Source organism: Cetorhinus maximus, unplaced genomic scaffold, assembly GCF_964194155.1.
Source record: "Cetorhinus maximus unplaced genomic scaffold, sCetMax3.hap1.1 HAP1_SCAFFOLD_3445, whole genome shotgun sequence".
NCBI classification, from domain to species: Eukaryota; Metazoa; Chordata; class Chondrichthyes; order Lamniformes; family Cetorhinidae; genus Cetorhinus; species Cetorhinus maximus.
Genome location: NW_027599357.1, coordinates 2,501 through 15,513, shown reverse-complemented (window position 1 = coordinate 15,513; position 13,013 = coordinate 2,501). Strand labels below are relative to the sequence as shown.

The 13,013-nt window shown below is 56.5% G+C and overlaps 1 long non-coding RNA gene across 2 annotated transcripts in view; it reads left to right on the top strand.

The window, feature by feature from the left end:
• The first annotated feature begins 442 nt into the window (after positions 1–442).
• Positions 443–13,013, top strand: part of LOC144678021 (uncharacterized) — a 13,014-nt gene continuing 443 nt past the window's right edge. Inside the window, exons 1-6 of one of the 2 annotated variants that reach the window (XR_013575912.1) lie at positions 443–467; positions 2,168–2,200; positions 3,769–3,825; positions 5,046–5,087; positions 6,674–6,802; positions 11,834–11,881. This is a non-coding gene — a long non-coding RNA (uncharacterized LOC144678021). Of the gene's footprint in view, positions 468–2,167; positions 2,201–3,768; positions 3,826–5,045; positions 5,088–6,673; positions 6,803–11,210; positions 11,244–11,833; positions 11,882–13,013 lie in introns of those variants that run through there. The other variant, XR_013575913.1, reaches the window with a different exon arrangement.

Genomic DNA, 13,013 nt, shown 5'->3' with positions numbered 1-13,013 from the left:
ATTTAATCCCCTCCCACACCCCCATGTACACTCTCCCCCTCTCACTGACTCTACCCACCCATTTAATCCCCTCCCACATCCCCATGTACACTCTCCCCCTATCACTGACTCTACCCACCCATTTAATCCCCTCCCACACCCCCATGTACACTCTCCCCCTCTCACTGACTCTACCCACCCATTTAATCCCCTCCCACATCCCCATGTACACTCTCCCCCTATCACTGACTCAACCCACCCATTTAATCCCCTCCCACACCCCCATGTACACTCTCCCCCTCTCACTGACTCTACTCACCCATTTAATCCCCTCCCACACCCCCACATACCCGCTCCGACTTTGACAGACCCTGGCAGAGTGACACTGGTATCCATTCCCCATATTCACTCTCATATTGAACACTCGAATATTATTTCAGGGTATGGTGCTGCTAATGGATATCCCCGTGGACCACTGCCTTTGGGAGGTAAGCTGGATAACTTAAATCTGTTTGTGCATTGAAATCTTGATGAATTATTACCTTAATTCCTCGGGAGAGGAATCCCAGCTCCCTCCGACAGTGCGGCGCTCCCTCAGCACTGACCCTCCGACAGTGCGGCGCTCCCTCAGCACTGACCCTCCGACAGTGCGGTGCTCCCTCAGCACTGACCCTCCGACAGTGCGGCGCTCCCTCGGCACTGACCCTCCGACAGTGCGGCTCTCCCTCAGCACTGACCCTCCGACAGTGCGGCGCTCCCTCGGCACTGACCCTCCGACAGTGCGGCGCTCCCTCGGCACTGACCCTCCGACAGTGCGGCGCTCCCTCAGCACTGACCCTCCGACAGTGCGGCGCTCCCTCAGTACTGACCCTCCGACAGTGCGGCTCTCCCTCAGCACTGACCCTCCGACAGTGCGGCGCTCCCTCGGCACTGACCCTCCGACAGTGCGGCTCTCCCTCAGCACTGACCCTCCGACAGTGCGGCGCTCCCTCGGCACTGACCCTCCGACAGTGCGGCGCTCCCTCGGCACTGACCCTCCGACAGTGCGGCGCTCCCTCAGCACTGACCCTCCGACAGTGCGGCGCTCCCTCAGCACTGACCCTCCCACAGTGCGGCGCTCCCTCAGCGCTGACCCTCCGACAGTGCGGCTCTCCCTCAGCACTGACCCTCCGACAGTGCGGCGCTCCCTCAGCACTGACCCTCCGACAGTGCGGCGCTCCCTCAGCACTGACCCTCCCACAGTGCGGCGCTCCCTCAGCGCTGACCCTCCGACAGTGCGGCGCTCCCTCAGCACTGACCCTCCCACAGTGCGGCGCTCCCTCAGCACTGACCCTCCGACAGTGCGGCGCTCCCTCGGCACTGACCCTCCCACAGTGTGGCGCTCCCTCAGTACTGACCCTCCGACAGTGCGGCTCTCCCTCAGCACTGACCCTCCGACAGTGCGGCTCTCCCTCAGCACTGACCCTCCCACAGTGCGGCGCTCCCTCAGTACTGACCCTCCGACAGTGCGGCTCTCCCTCAGCACTGACCCTCCGACAGTGCGGCGCTCCCTCGGCACTGACCCTCCGACAGTGCGGCGCTCCCTCAGCACTGACCCTCCGACAGTGCGGCGCTCCCTCAGCACTGACCCTCCGACAGTGCGGTTCTCCCTCAGCACTGACCCTCCGACACCGCGGCGCTCCCTCAGCACTGACCCTCCGACAGTGTGGCGCTCCCTCAGTACTGACCCTCTGACATTGTGGCGCTCCCTCGGCGCTGACCCTCCCACAGTGCGGCGCTCCCTCAGCCCTGACGCTCCGACAGTGCGGCGCTCCCTCAGCACTGACCCTCCGACAGTGTGGCGCTCCCTCAGTACTGACCCTCCGACAGTGCGGCGCTCCCTCAGCACTGATCCTCCGACAGTGCGGCGCTCCCTCAGCACTGATCCTCCGACAGTGCGGTGCTCCCTCAGCACTGACCCTCCGACAGTGCGGCACTCCCTCAGCACTGACCCTCCGACAGTGCGGCGCTCCCTCAGCACTGACCCTCCGACAGTGCGGTGCTCCCTCAGCACTGACCCTCCGACAGTGCGGCTCTCCCTCAGCACTGACCCTCAGCTTTGTGTATTCTCGCTGGAGGTCCAGTTCTCCTGCGCCTCCTTGCCTGCCCGCCTGACCTCTGAACCCCGAATTTTGTATGTGTGTTGCAGTGCCCGGAGGCATTGGAGGCAAGAGGAAGCCAGGTAATACCCCAACCTTCTCATAACCTTGACCATGGGTGACCTCTGTTGAGGCTAAGTTGGCATTCGAAGGGCATGGGAGGGCAAGTGTGTTGCGGCTTGGGGATTTAATTGGATGGTTCCAAGAGGGGTGGGGTGGGTGCTGTAGGAAGAGTTCCCCCTCCCAATACCTCCCCCCGGGACAGCGGTAAAGAGATTAAAGTCTCTGGGACCCATAAGGAGCATTTGGGAATTCTCCTCTCCCCTGCCAAGGCAGCAGTACCATTCCCAGGGTACCAGCTATCCATCAGCCAGTTGGAGGTGATGAGGGTAGGTGGGTATGGGCTGCCAGAGGAGGGAAACAGAGGCTTGGTCTTCCGATCCCAATAGCCAGCAGGTTGGGGTGGGTGTGGCAGAGTGGGGTTGATGATATATGGGTCGATGAAGATGAGGGAAAATCAAGGGATACGGGGAGAAGGCGGGTAGGTGGGGATTGAGGGAGACGGGGGAGAAGATGGGTAGGTGGGGATTGAGGGAGACGGGGCGAAGGTGGGTAGGTGGGGATTGAGGGAGACGGGGGAGAAGGTGGGTAGGTGGGGATTGAGGGAGACGGGGGAGAAGGTGGGTAGGTGGGGATTGAGGGAGACGGGGAGAAGGTGGGTAGGTGGGGATTGAGGGAGACGGGGGAGAAGGTGGGTAGGTGGGGATTGAGGGAGACGGGGGAGAAGGTGGGTAGGTGGGGATTGAGGGAGATGGGGGAGAAGGTGGGTAGGTGGGGATTGAGGGAGACGGGGTGAAGGTGGGTAGGTGGGGATTGAGGGAGACGGGGGAGAAGGTGGGTAGGTGGGGATTGAGGGAGACGGGGAGAAGGTGGGTAGGTGGGGATTGAGGGAGATGGGGGAGAAGGTGGGTAGGTGGGGATTGAGGGAGACGGGGGAGAAGATGGGTAGGTGGGGATTGAGGGAGACGGGGGAGAAGATGGGTAGGTGGGGATTGAGGGAGACGGGGCGAAGGTGGGTAGGTGGGGATTGAGGGAGACGGGGGAGAAGGTGGGTAGGTGGGGATTGAGGGAGACGGGGAAGAAGGCGGGTAGGTGGGGATTGAGGGAGACGGGGAGAAGGTGGGTAGGTGGGGATTGAGGGAGACGGGGGAGAAGGTGGGTAGGTGGGGATTGAGGGAGACGGAGAGAAGGCGGGTAGGTGGGGATTGAGGGAGACGGGGAGAAGGTGGGTAGGTGGGGATTGAGGGAGACGGGGAGAAGATGGGTCGGTGGGGATTGAGGGAGACGGGGAGAAGGTGGGTAGGTGGGGATTGAGGGAGACGGGGAGAAGGTGGGTAGGTGGGGATTGAGCGAGACGGAGAGAAGGTGGGTAGGTGGGGATTGAGGGAGACGGGGAGAAGGTGGGTAGGTGGGGATTGAGGGAGACGGGGGAGAAGGTGGGTAGGTGGGGATTGAGGGAGACGGGGAGAAGGTGGGATGGATTGGGAATATGATATATATTAAATTGCCGCGATTTTACCCACCCTGATCTCAGATTCACCATCTTGACAGTGAACATCAGCCATTGAATCCCAATTTGTCTTGTGTGCAGGTTATGGAATTCCCAGGAATGGCTATCCCACAGGCTACCAGAATGGATATCGGAATGGTAAGGAACACTGAGGAATTTTCCAGTCAGCTGGGTCAAGGGCTTTCCAGTTCTGTGGAGAAGGTGATGGCGGTGGGATTGAGGGATACGGGGAGAGGGCGGGGATTGAGGGGTACGGGGAGAGGGTGGGGATTGAGGGATACGGGGAGAGGGTGGGGATTGAGGGATACGGGGAGAAGAGGGTGGGGAGAAGAGGGTGGGGTTTGAGGGATACGGGGAGAGGGCGGGGATTGAGGGATACGGGGAGAGGGCGGGGATTGAGGGATACGGGGAGAGGGCGGGGATTGAGGGATACGGGGAGAGGGCGGGGATTGAGGGATACGGGGAGAGGGCGGGGATTGAGGGATACGGGGAGAGGGCGGGGATTGAGGGATACGGGGAGAGGGCGGGGATTGAGGGATACGGGGAGAGGGCGGGGATTGAGGGATACTGGGAGAGGGCGGGGATTGAGGGATACGGGGAGAGGGCGGGGATTGAGGGATACGGGGAGAGGGCGGAGATTGAGCGAGACGGGGAGAGGGCGGGGATTGAGGGATACGGGGAGAGGGCGGGGATTGAGGGATACGGGGAGAGGGCGGGGATTGAGGGATACTGGGAGAGGGCGGGGATTGAGGGATACGGGGAGAGGGCGGGGATTGAGGGATACGGGGAGAGGGCGGAGATTGAGCGAGACGGGGAGAGGGCGGGGATTGAGGGATACGGGGAGAGGGCGGGGATTGAGGGATACGGGGAGAGGGCGGGGATTGAGGGATACGGGGAGAGGGCGGGGATTGAGGGATACGGGGAGAGGGCGGGGATTGAGGGATACGGGGAGAGGGCGGGATTCAGGAATTTTGGGAGACTGGGATTGGGGGATATGGGGAGGAGGGTGGGATTCTGGGATATTGGAAGACAGTGGGATCGGGGGATACGGGGAGGAGGGTGGGATTCTGGGATATTGGAAGACAGTGGGATCGTGGGATATGGGGAGAATTTTCTGAGAGATGGTGCGGAGATGGGATTTAATGGAATTGTTGGAAATTACAATAGAGAGAGAGAGGGGGCCGGAGAGGGTCCGGGCCGGAGGGGGTCCGGGCCGGAGGGGGTCCGGGCCGGAGGGGGTCCGGGCCGGAGGGGGTCAGGGCCGGAGGGGGTGAGTGAGTCAGAGAGTGAGAGAGATGGAGAGTCAGAGACTCAATGCTGTCCCCAGGTCTAACAGGCATCTCCTTGTATTCACACAGGACAAGCTGGACAGAGACTAGTACCAGGCCATGCAAAACAAGGTAAAGTGCCAATTAACAGACAAAGCAGCCTCATTGCAGGAGAACACTCCATAAACTCGAGTATCTATAATATACACAGGGACTGCTATTCTCTATAATATACACAGGGTCTGCTATTCTCTATAATATACACAGGGGCTGCTATTCTCTATAATATACACAGGGACTGATATTCTCTATAATATACACAGGGGCTGCTATTCTCTATAATATACACAGGGACTGCTATTCTCTATAATATACACAGGGACTGCTATTCTCTATAATATACACAGGGGCTGCTATTCTCTATAGTATACACAGGGACTGCTATTCTCTGTAATATAAACAGGGGCTGCTATTCTCTATAATATACACAGGGGCTGCTATTCTCTATAATATACACAGGGGCTGCTATTCTCTATAATATACACAGGGGCTGCTATTCTCTACAATATACACAGGGACTGCTATTCTCTATAATATACACAGGGACTGCTATTCTCTATAATATACACAGGGGCTGCTATTCTCTATAATATACACAGGGGCTGTTATTCTCTATAATATACACAGGGGCTGCTATTCTCTATAATATACACAGGGGCTGCTATTCTCTATAATATACACAGGGGCTGCTATTCTCTATAATATACACAGGGGCTGCTATTCTCTATAATATACACAGGGGCTGTTATTCTGTATAATATACACAGGGACTGCTATTCTCTGTAATATACACAGGGACTGCTATTCTCTATAATATACACAGGGGCTGCTATTCTCTATAATATACACAGGGACTGCTATTCTCTATAATATACACAGGGGCTGCTATTCTCTATAATATACACAGGGGCTGCTATTCTCTATAATATACACAGGGACTGCTATTCTCTATAATATACACAGGGACTGCTATTCTCTATAATATACACAGGGACTGCTATTCTCTATAATAGACACAGGGGCTGCTATTCTCTATAATATACACAGGGACTGCTATTCTCTATAATATACACAGGAACTGCTATTCTCTATAATATACACAGGGGCTGCTATTCTATATAATATACACAGGGGCTGTTATTCTCTATAATATACACAGGGACTGCTATTCTCTATAATATACACAGGGGCTGCTATTCTATATAATATACACAGGGGCTGTTATTCTCTATAATATACACAGGGACTGCTATTCTCTATAATATACACAGGAACTGCTATTCTCTATAATATACACAGGGGCTGCTATTCTCTATAATATACACAGGGACTGCTATTCTCTATAATATACACAGGGGCTGCTATTCTCTATAATATACACAGGGGCTGCTATTCTATATAATATACACAGGGGCTGTTATTCTCTATAATATACACAGGGGCTGCTATTCTCTATAATATACACAGGGGCTGCTATTCTCTCTAATATACACAGGGGCTGCTATTCTCTATAATATACACAGGGGCTGCTATTCTCTGGTGGGTACAGTGACTCAGTGCTACCCTCTGCCTTCACCCTGAGGATTTACCGACGCGAGTGAGACCCTCAACACTGGCTGTTGCTGCATTGCCCTGACTCCGCCATTCTCCCTTCGCAGGCTACGGGAATGGAGTGGGCAGACTGGCAGCCCCTGCCTTGGTGCAGCCGGCCTACGCCAACGGTTACCAGAATGGCAATGGTTACCTGAACGGATACCGCCCTGGGTACGGCGCTGGCATTGTCAATGGTAAGGTACCCACTGCCCAACACGACGAGTGCGTTCACCCCCACAGTGCCTGCTCCACCTCTGGTTCAGGGCAGGGAGGTTTATCTGGATTGACACTTCCAAAACCAGCCCCTCTCTCTCACACTCCTGTATCTGGGGAGGTCTCTCTAACCCTCTCTCTCTCACACTCCTGTATCTGGGGAGGTCTCTCTAACCCTCTCTCTCTCTCACACTCCTGTATCTGGGGAGGTCTCTCTAACCCCCTCTCTCTCTCTCTCTCACACTCCTGTATCTGGGGAGGTCTCTCTAACCCTCTCTCTCTCTCACACTCCTGTATCTGGGGAGGTCTCTCTCACCCTCTCTCTCTCTCTCTCAAACTCCTGTATCTGGGGAGGTCTCTCTAACCCTCTCTCTCTCTCACACTCCTGTATCTGGGGAGGTCTCTCTAACCCTCTCTCTCTCTCTCTCACACTCCTGTATCTGGGGAGGTCTCTCTAATCCTCTCTCTCTCTCTCTCACACTCCTGTATCTGGGGAGGTCTCTCTAACCCCCTCTCTCTCTCTCTCACACACTCCTGTATCTGGGGAGGTCTCTCTAACCCCCTCTCTCTCTCTCTCACTCCTGTATCTGGGGAGGTCTCTCTAACCCCCTCTCTCTCTCTCTCTCTCACTCCTGTATCTGGGGAGGTCTCTCTAACCCTGTCTCTCTCTCACACACTCCTGTATCTGGGGAGGTCTCTCTATCCCCCTCTCTCTCTCTCACACTCCTGTATCTGAGGATTTCTCTAACCGTCTCTTTCTCTCTCACACTCCTGTATCTGGGGAGGTCTCTCTATCCCTCTCTCTCTCTCTCACACTCCTGTATCTGGGGAGGTTTCTCTAACCCCCTCTTTCTCTCTCACACTCCTGTATCTGGGGAGGTCTCTCTATCCCTCTCTCTCTCTCTCACACTCCTGTATCTGGGGAGGTTTCTCTAACCCCCTCTTTCTCTCTCACACTCCTGTATCTGGGGAGGTCTCTCTAACCCCCTCTCTCTCTCTCTCTCTCCCACTCCTGTATCTGGGGAGGTCTCTCTAACTCCCTCTCTCTCTCACACACTCCTGTATCTGGGGAGGTCTCTCTCACCCTCTCTCTCTCTCTCTCACACTCCTGTATCTGGGGAGGTCTCTCTAACCCTCTCTCTCACACTCCTGTATCTGGGGAGGTCTCTCTAACCCTCTCTCTCTCACACTCCTGTATCTGGGGAGGTCTCTCTAACCCTCTCTCTCTCTCATACTCCTGTATCTGGGGAGGTCTCTCTAACCCCCTCTCTCTCTCTCTCTCTCACACGCCTGTATCTGGGGAGATCTCTCTAACCCTCTCTCTCTCACACTCCTGTATCAGGGGAGGTCTCTCTAACCCCCTCTCTCTTTCACACACTCCTGTATCTGGGGAGGTCTCTCTAACCCCCTCTCTCTCACACACTCCTGTATCTGGGGAGGTCTCTCTAACCCCCTCTCTCTCTCTCACTCCTGGATCTGGGGAGGTCTCTCTAACCCCCTCTCTCTCTCTCACTCCTGTATCTGGGGAGGTCTCTCTAACCCTCTCTCTCTCTCTCACACACTCCTGTATCTGGGGAGGTCTCTCTAACCCCCTCTCTCTCTCTCTCTCACACTCCTGTATCTGGGGAGGTCTCTCTAACCCTCTCTCTCTCTCTCATACACTCCTGTATCTGGGGAGGTCTCTCTAACCCTTTCTCTCTCTCACACTCCTGTATCTGGGGTGATCTCTCTAACCCCCTCTCTCACACTCCTGTATCTGGGGAGGTCTCTCTAACCCTCTCTCTCTCTCACACTCCTGTATCTGGGGAGGTCTCTCTAACCCTCTCTCTCTCTCACACACTCCTATATCTGGGGAGGTCTCTCTAACCCTCTCTCTCTCACACACTCCTATATCTGGGGAGATCTCTCTAACCCTCTCTCTCTCTCACACTCCTGTATCTGGGGAGGTCTCTCTCACCCCCTCTCTCTCTCTCACAGCCTCCTGTATCTGGGGAGGTCTCTCTAACCCTCTCTCTCTCTCTCTCTCTCACTCCTGTACCTGGGGCGGTCTCTCTAACCCCCTCTCTCTCTCTCTCTCACACACTCCTGTATCTGGGGACCTCTCCCTAATTCGCTCCCTCATCCCAACTCCGGCCTTCGTTCTCCCCCTTCCAAACTTCCCCTGAATGTGTCATCACCTCCCTGGTCCCATCCCAAGTTACCCAGAACTCCATGTTCGAATCCCTCCAGTCTGCCCTTCCCGAACACTCCTGGGACAGGTTCTCTTGAAGTCCCAGATGACAGTGAGTGTGACCGTGACAGGGGTAAACTTTCCCTCCTCTGTCCTCCTTGACCCGCCCATGGTCTGCGACAGGGTTACCACATCATCGCCCTCCACCCTGTCCCCCTTGCCGCCCAGCTTGGTAGGGCCGCTCTCCCCTGGTTCCCTTCTTATCTGTCTAATCGGAGCCAGAGAATCACTTAGCAATGGCTTCTCTCCCTGCTCCAGGACCCTTGCCTCTGGTGTAACCCCCACCACCCTAATACAAAATGATCTCTCCTCGCACCCCCTCCCCTCCTATTTCTCACCTACGAGTCGCCCCCCCACGGTGACATCATCTGAAAGCGCGGCGACAGTTTTCACACGTTCGCTAGGGAAGCCCAGCTTCACCTCCGCACTTCCTCCCCGCACTCCCCTTGTCTCTAAACTATCACACTGCTTGTCCGACATTCCAGACGGGATGGGCGGAGATTTTCTCCGGTTAAATATCGGAAAGACCGAGGCCGTTTCTTTCGTTCCCCGCTCCAGACTCCGATCCCGAGCTCCCGACCCCCATCCCTCTGCCCGCTCCAGGCTCCGATCCCGAGCTCCCGACCCCCATCCCTCTCCCCGCTCCAGACTGCGATCCCGAGCACCCGACCCCCAGCCCTCTCCCCGCTCCAGACTGCGATCCCGAGCACCCGACCCCCAGCCCTCTCCCCGCTCCAGACTCCGATCCTGACCACATCCCTCTCCCCGCTCCAGACTCCGATCCCGAGCTCCCGACCCCCAGCCCTCTCCCCGCTCCAGACTCCGATCCCGAGCTCCCGACCCACATCCCTCTCCCCCAGCTCCCGACCCCCATCCCTCTCCCCGCTCCGGACTCCGATCCCGAGCTCCCGACCCCCACCCCTCTCCCTGGTAACTGTACAAAACTGAACCGGACTGTTCATAACCTCGGGGTCACATTCGACCTCGAGATGAGCTTCCGGCCTCATATCTGCACCATCGCTAAGACCACCCATTTCCCCCTCCCTAGCATTGAGTCCACATGAGGGTGTGGGAGGGGATTAAATGGGTGGGTAGAGTCAGTGATAGTGGGAGAGTGTACATGGGGCTGTGGGAGGGGATTAAATGGGTGGGTAGAGTCAGTGATAGGGGGAGAGTGTACATGGGGATGTGGGAGGGGGGTTAAATGGGTGGGAGGAGTCGATGATAGGGGGAGAGTGTACATGGGGGTGTGGGAGGGGATTAAATGGGTGGGTAGAGTCAGTGATAGGGGGAGGGTGTACATGGGGGATGGGGAGGGGGATTAAATGGGTGGGTAGAGTCAGTGATAGGGGGAGAGTGTACATGGGGATGTGGGAGGGGATTAAATGGGTGGGGAGAGTCAGTGATAGGGGGAGAGTGTCCATGAGGGTGTGAGAGGGGATTAAATGGGTGGGTAGAGTCAGTGATAGGGGGAGAGTGTACATGGGGTGTGGGAGGGGATTAAATGGGTGGGTAGAGTCAGTGATAGGGGGAGAGTGTACATGGGGATGTGGGAGGGGATTAAATGGGTGGGTAGAGTCAGTGATAGGGGGAGAGTGTCCATGAGGGTGTGGGAGGGGGATTAAATGGGTGGATAGAGTCAGTGATAGGGGGAGAGTGTACATGGGGGTGTGGGAGGGGATTAAATGGGTGGGTAGAGTCAGTGATAGGGGGAGAGTGTACATGGGGATGTGGGAGGGGATTAAATGGGTGGGGAGAGTCAGTGATAGGGGGAGAGTGTACATGGGGGTGTGGGAGGGGGATTAAATGGGTGGGTAGAGTCAGTGATAGGGGGAGAGTGTACATGGGGGTGTGGGAGGGGATTAAATGGGTGGGTAGAGTCAGTGATAGGGGGAGAGTGTACATGGGGGTGTGGGAGGGGGATTAAGTGGGTGGGTAGAGTCAGTGATAGGGGGAGAGTGTACATGGGGATGTGGGAGGGGATTAAATGGGTGGGTAGAGTCAGTGATAGGGGGAGAGTGTACATGGGGGTGTGGGAGGGGATTAAATGGGTGGGTAGAGTCAGTGATAGGGGGAGAGTGTACATGGGGATGTGGGAGGGGGGTTAAATGGGTGGGAGGAGTCGATGATGTGCTAATATCTTGTTCTCTCTATACCAGGTTATGGTGGGGCTGCAGGATTGACTAATGGTGAGTCATCTCCTTGAGCTGAAGTTCAAAACTCTGTCATTCCCTTTCACTCTCCCTCCCTCCCCGTCTCCCCGTCTCCCCCTCCCCGTCTCCCCGTCTCCCCCTCCCTCCCCATCTCCCTCTTCCTCCCTCCCTCCCTGTCTCCCCCTCCCTCCCCGTCTCCCTCCCTCCCTCCCCGTCTCCCTCTCCCTCCCCGTCTCCCTCTCCCTCCCCGTCTCCATCTCCCTCTCCCTCCCCCTCCCTCCCTCCCTCCCTCCCCCTCCCCCCCCTCCCTCCCCGTCTCCCTCTCCCTCCCTCCCTGCCCGTCACCCTCTCCCTCCCTCCCTCCCCATCACCCTCTCCCTCCCTCCCACCCCGTCACCCTCTCCCTCCCTCCCACCCCGTCACCCTCTCCCTCCCTCCCACCCCGTCTCCCTCTCCTTCCCTCCCTCTCTGTCTCCCTTTCCCTCCCTCCCCATCATTTTCAGTGCTTTGCGAAGGGGGGGCATTGTTGTGGGGTTGAGGTTACAGGGACTCCTGGTAAACTCTCTCCCCAGGTCTATCTCTGTTTCTCTCTCTCACTTTCACTCTCTCACTCTTTCTCTGTGTTCTAGGAGCCGGTCTACAACCGGGAGCTGCCGGGAAAGGCCTTGGGCCTGCAGGTAAGCCTTCGTCTTTGCCTCCCCTTTGTTTGACAGTTTTATGAGCACTGTCGGGCCCTTCAGAGCGGTGCCGCATCGGGACCTGGGAGTGTAGCACGCTGTCCCTTTTTGGAGAATGCGAGGGGACTGATCATGTGACGGCACTGACGAATCACGGTGCAGCTCGGGCGACTGGGAACTGGAAGTCCAGCTCTGGAGGTTTCTGAGTGAGCACGTATGACCTGGTGCTCCGCCCTGTGTCTTAATAAACCATCCCTGTGAATTCTTACACCCGTCCCTCTCCTATAATGATTTTAAGTGGCAATTGAGGGGAACGTAGGGAGGGTCAGAGTTCAGTTGGCCCACAGACCCATTTACCCGAGACATGAAATGGACACCCGCGGCACTGTTAGGGAGGGAGTTCCAGGATTTTGTCCCCGTGTGGTGTAGGTACACCCACGGCGCTGTTAGGGAGGGAGTTCCAGGATTTTGTCCCTGTGTGTGGTGTAGGTACACCCACGGCGCTGTTAGGGAGGGAGTTCCAGGATTTTGTCTGTGTGGTGTAGGTACACCCACGGCGCTGTTAGGGAGGGAGTTCCAGGATTTTGTCCCCTGTGTGGTGTAGGTACACCCATGGCGCTGTTAGGGAGGGAGTTCCAGGATTTTGTCCCGTGTGTGGTGTAGGTACACCCACAACGCTGTTAGGGAGGGAGTTCCAGGATTTTGTCCCCTGTGTGGTGTAGGTACACCCACAGCGCTGTTAAGGAGGGAGTTCCAGGATTTTGTCTGTGTGGTGTAGGTACACCCATGGCGCTGTTAGGGAGGGAGTTCCAGGATTTTGTCCCGTGTGTGGTGTAGGTACACCCATGGCGCTGTTAGGGAGGGAGTTCCAGGATTTTGTCCCCTGTGTGGTGTAGGTACACCCACAGCGCTGTTAAGGAGGGAGTTCCAGGATTTTGTCCGTGTAGTGTAGGTACACCCACAGCGCTGTTAGGGAGGGAGTTCCAGGATCTTGACCTCAGCGACAGTGAAGGAACGGCCGATATATTTCCAAGTCGGGATGGGTGAGGGACTCGGAGGGGAACTTCCAGGTGGTGGTGTTCCCCATGTGTCTGCTGCCCTCGTCCTTCTAGATGGTAGAGGTGGTGGGTTT